The following is a 6042-nucleotide window of genomic DNA, read 5'->3' on the forward strand; positions in this document are numbered from 1 at the left end:
TTCCCCGAGCACAGAGGCAGGAGTCAGGGGACCCATAACCCCGGACTCCCAAAGGGGTCCCTAAAGCAGGTCGCCCAGGAGGGGCCGACACAGGACATCTGCAACCCCCCCCCCCCCCAAGGAAGGAGCAGAGACGACCCCGAGGAAATCCCCCAGCCACCGCAATGCCGACGCCCTCAAGAGCCGCGGGGACGAGCCCGTGGGCTCCGCCGGCAGCTAGCCCCGCTGAAGCAGTCCCGGCCATGGGCCCTGGAGGCCAGAGGCCCCAGGGGTGCCCCGCCCCCGTGACGAGGGCCCCGGCCGCCCCCCGGCCGCCCCCCGGCGGTCACCCCAAATCGACTATACGACTGCTTGTGCCCGACCCCCGGCCCCGGACCAGACGCCCCCCGGACCGGGCCCCCAAAAATAGAGGGCGGACCAACACGACCCGTACGAGCCACCCAGCCAGAGCCCCCCTCACCCCCTAAATACCTAATAAACCCCCTCCCTCCCTCCCCCACCTTACCCTTGCCATCCCTGCCCCCCGCCCCTCCTGGGGGGAGCGGAGGCGTCAGCCCCAGACCTGGCAAGCCGCTGACTACCCATTGCAGCCCCCCGCCAAGGGCCCGGACACAGTGGCCCGCACCTCCTCCAGGCCCCAGACTCCTTGCCGCCATCGGAGAACGGGGGTGTGCAGAAGACCCCGATCCTCCCTACGCCTGCTCAGATGTTGTGTTGTTGCATGTTGTTCTCAAGTGCGTTTAAAAACTGGGAGTGCCGAAGGGGATGCACAGCACAGCCCACACCCCTTCCGGAAGGAAGCTGTTGCCAGCGCACCCCCTCCGGGTGACTGCCCAGAACCCTCAATGTCTAAGTGGGAGAGGGGGTGAAGGGATAATGAAGCTTTCTGACCACCTCAGTGATTTTGGCCTGGGTGATGAGCAAGTCTAACTGTGAGACCCCAGTCTCTTCTTCCACCAGGGTAGGCACCACAGGAGATTTGAAGATATCCTGAAGAACTCCTTCCACAGCCCAACAATGCCCAACAGTGTCCCCCATCAAGGCCAGCAGCTCCCCACACTCACTTGTAAACAGTGTTGGCAAAGTATGCCTTCCCTTCCTGAGGTGCTGGACAGTTGTCAGAATTGCTTTGACTGATAGTCCATCTCCATGGCCTCACTGACCTCCCCTCCAAACATGAGTTTTTCCCTTAGCAACCACCCAAGTCATGACCGGCACACTTACCCTCACGGTACCTGTTATCTGCTTCGGGAGTTCCACAAGTCAACAATGCTCAATAAGACTCATTCTTCAGCTTGACAGCATCCCTTATGGCTGGTGTCCACCACCTGGTTCTGGGATTGCCACCATGACAGGCATTGCAAACCTTACAGCCACAGCTATAGAACGTTACATGGACAGTTGAGACAGAAAATATTGTTCCTAATGTCCCCAGTATATCCTGGAATCTGGGGAAAGCTGTCTTGGAGATGGGAGCTGAATGCGTCCCTGACAGAGGGCTCTGGTAGATGTTACCAGCAGAGCCTCACTACATGCTTGGATCGCCAAAGCTGTCCAGCTTCCTCCTCGACCAAGAGATTAGAGACATATAGCTGAAGGTCTAAAGACATGACAACAAATTCGATCATTGATCCCCGGCTTAGGTTGTATTGGTGCCACGTGCATGATCAACACCCTTATACTTGAACATACTGTTCAGTATTTACAGTTGGTGGCTGGCATAAAAGTCTATAACAAAACACAGCTCACGTTCAGGCCTAATCTACACATAGCCGGATACCTTGGAAAACGGATACATTTCAATGAGGTTATGCCTTTCATCTGCACGTAAATGGTGTTTTGCATCCCTAAAAACAAATGATTCTGAAAACTCTGGCCATAGTGGAGATATCTAAAAATCTCCACTATAAGTAATAAGAAATAACTACTAAGAATGAAGTTATTATTTCTCATTACTCTTCACCCTGCGGCCAATCACTGAAAAAGGGGCGTTTACTCAAGACTTCTCTCGAGCCAGCATGCATTGGACTTACTCCTTAGTAGGGCCGCAAATACCTGGGCTGGTCCTGAAAAAAAAACTGCTCCTGAAACATTAAAAAATGAGCGGAGCCATGCGGTGAGCAGTCATTACAAGCCAGTGGAATCCTGCCTGAAAAGAGAGTCCAACCTTTCTAAAAGAGCTGGGTTCCAGAGCCCAGGCTGTTGGACCCTCAACCTATTGTCATGAAGTTTGTTTCTACTGGTTTGGTCAGAGACATTTATGCCAGTGGCCCACTGGAGGTCATCTTTTAGACCTCTGGTAGTATTCATCCTGTTACTCCTTGAACAAAGAAACAGATACTGGTCCTGTTGATGGGGTAAGGATCTCCGACGGCCCTGTCCACCTGTCATAGAGTAACTCCCTGTCTCCTGGAATCTCCTCCATGTTCTCAAGCCTGTGCTGGAAGCTGAATGCATACATTCTTGAAAAATATGAAGGGGGATTATTTGGAAAGTGGGTATCAATTTATCTCAATCTGAGGATATTTTCATTTTTGTGCAGACATAAAAATCAAACCATGCGAAAAGAAACCATCTCCTTTACTGATAAACTTTATGCTGACAAAATTTACAGTTACCAGAGAGATCTGACTGTTGACTCCTTACAGGAGCTATCTTTCCTAGCTATGGCATGAAATGTATTCTGCATTTTTTCCTCGTCTTTTCATTGTTCCACTAATAATTCAGTAGTTTTACAATCCTGGGTCAAAAATGTGTTTTCCAAAGGGAGCTCGCCTTCTAAAGTGAGGTGCCCAGCAGGGAAGAGAATTTAAAACACATTAACTAAATATTTTCATTGTTTAGGCTGATAGCAGTAACTTTTGAAATTCTGGTATGCAATCTAAAACTATCACTATTTTATTAGCTAGGCAAATTAAATATTTTAAAAATTATATATTGTTTTATTTTAAAATAATTGACATGTAAGGCAAATATTTGGGAAATCAACTTGCTTCTTTTTTGTGTGAATTAAAACTTTATAAAAACAATCCTATGTGTACAAATGTTTTTAAAATGATGTGGGGGGAGATATTAGTTCTCATAAATACCAAGCTACATGTGTACAAGGTATATACACAGCTATGTGTGTAATTTGCAACTCTGTGTGATTCAAAGCAGATATCAAAGAAGGATTATGTTGCTAATAGAGGCAATGTTTATAATAGTCAGTTTTACAACTTCATTTGGCACCACTTGGACTTTTTGTGGCATCTGGAGAAAGATATGTAAACACCAATATCCCATTTAAATCTGCACTTAACAAGAATTGCCTGTTTTATTGATAAAGTAATTATTATAATGGTAGTGAGGGTGTAAAAATCCCTTCTGTCATTTCTTGGATTAAAAACAAGTATGATAACAACAGCTGCAGTTTGTCGGTTCACCAACCAATCACTGTTGAGAGCAAATCACTACGTATCAACTGCTAATTTGTTGTTATGTATAAGTATTTAATTATTGTTGTCATTCATTTTGTTTAGTTTTACAGAGATAAACACAAAGCTCCACTATGATGGTCATCCTCTAAATTTATTATCATACCAACTTATGTTGGTCTGCTAAATATACGTTCAGAGGGAACACCCATGTGGTAGTAATACTTCTGTGATTGTTAAACCATTACTGCTGTGTCAGGGAGTGCACCCTGCTGCACTCTGCCAATTCACAGGGGCTTTGATTTAATGAATGACTTTCTACTTAAAATAAATAGTGGGACTGATTGGTGGGCAAAAATATAACACAAGCAGAAAACATTTTTGAACACTGTTTTTGCAGGAGGGGGATGTTACATGGCAGATAAATGTAATTTGGGTGAAGAGAAGGTCCCAGTCAAACAGGGGTGAGTCATCACTGCACAGGGAAGTGGGGGTAGGGGACTGGAATGATTAAACCCACACAGACACAAAGTTATGTCAGGAGCACTGATAGATGCCATAGATATTTCACTCTGTCAAGTCACACTCCAAATCACGGTCACAAAACATACCATAAAAATCAGCTTTCTAAGGATCAAATTCACAGAAAATCTGCTGCATATTAATATAGCGTGACAGATAACGTACAATTTAGGGATGAGCTAGGATGAAATTCCCATACAATAACATGAGTACCATTATATCAACATACTAACACAAATAAATATCTGAGAGTTAGTACTACTGCTTCTACAATAATGTAATATATAAACTATTGCAGGTATATTAATGGTGTTATTGCTGTTGGTTATTTAAAGAAACAATACCTGAATTAATTTGTGTCTGGTTAATATTGCAAGGTATGTAAGACATAATTTGATAACAACAACTGACCAATTGATTGCACAATAGAACAAGTCCGGGCTTTTTTTTTCTTTTTTTTTTAGCAGGAATAAGCAGCAAAATGGGAACAACCTTGGACGACTGTCTCTGCCAATGGCACAACGAGGTTTAGAACTATTTCTAAGCAGCTGTTTAGAAATGGTTGCATGCCATGCTGTGTATGGTAAACAACACAGCATGGCATGCATGTAAGTGTTGACCATTCACGTAAGAAAACCTGAGATGTCAAAGAAAATGAAAAGATGTCCCTTGATGATGCCGTGTTTCTTACGGAGGATTGTGCATGAACTAGAGGTGCATCTTTAGTTTCATGCATGTCAAGGGTTTCCCATGGGGGAAAACAATTCAAACTAAATTGTTCTCCTCACTCATAGTTTGAATTTGTGCCGAATTCGGTAAAGTTCCTTTAACTTTATTCACAGATCTGAGCAAAAACATAAAATAAGCAATTGTTATAATTAGTGAATGTTGCAATATTGTTGCAATACTTGTTGTTATTTCAACTTTTAACTTAATGTTCTCTTTGTTTTTGTCTCTTCATAGTAGGTATAGCTGGTCTGGCATCCTGTTACCATCCAGGGGGCCAGCTCATCTGCTGTAACCCTATAACATAGAAAAGATTCCTGGATCAATGTGTGGTTATGTGGTTTTTGTGTCTTTTGTGTTTTTGTGCTCTGTCTAAAAAAAAATAAAGCCTCTAATAATCAAGCTCCATCATATATCAGAGCTCTGATTACCCTGTATGCTCTTAACAGAGCACTTCACTCTCATACTGCAAGTCTACTGGTGGTTGCTAGAGCCTGTTAAAGTAGAATGGGAGGCAGATCCTTTAGTTATCTGGCTCCCCTCCTGTGGAACCAACTCCCAGTTTTGGTCCGTGAGGCAGATGCCGTGTCTACTTTTAAGACTAGGTTTAAAACGTTCCTTTTTGAGAAAGCTTATAGTTACAGTAGCTTATATTACCCTGAGCTATTTCTATAGCTATACTGCTATAGGCTTAGGCTACTGGAGGACATCAGGGTGTATTTCTCTCACTCTGCTGAGTTCTCCTACTGTTCTCCAATTTGCATTGCTTGACGTCATTTCAGCTTTTAACTTTTTGTTCTCTCTCTTTTTTTCTTCATAGTAGGTATACTTGGTCTGGAGTTCTGTTAGGTGTGACATCATCCAGGGAAGACAGATCACCTGCTATTACCATATAACGTAGAACAGATTACTAGATCAATGTGTGCTTCTGTGCTTGTTTGTCTCTCTTGTTGTGTCTCTGCTCTGTCTTCTCTAACCCCCAGTCGGTCGAGGCAGATGACCGTTCATACTGAGCCTGGTTCTGCTGGAGATTTTTACTTCCCGTTAAAGAGAAGTTTTTCTTTCCACTGTCGCTTCATGCTTGCTCAGAATGAGGGATTGCTGCAAAACCATGGATGATGCAGATGACTGTCCCTGTGGCTCTACGTTTCTTCAGGAGGAGTGAATGCTGCTTGTCAAGACTTGATGCAATCAACTGGGTTCCCTTAGATATGAACTTTTTTTGACCAATCTGTATAATCTGACCCAATCTGTATACTCTGATTGAATTTGACTTTGGAAGGTGCCTAGAGATGACGTTTCATGAATAAGCGCTATATAAATAAAATTTTATTGAATTGAATTGTCTTCTCAAACACTCAGTTGGTCATTGCAGATG

The sequence above is a fragment of the Fundulus heteroclitus genome, unplaced genomic scaffold (genome assembly GCF_011125445.2).
Source record: "Fundulus heteroclitus isolate FHET01 unplaced genomic scaffold, MU-UCD_Fhet_4.1 scaffold_203, whole genome shotgun sequence".
In the NCBI taxonomy this organism is placed as follows: Eukaryota; Metazoa; Chordata; class Actinopteri; order Cyprinodontiformes; family Fundulidae; genus Fundulus; species Fundulus heteroclitus.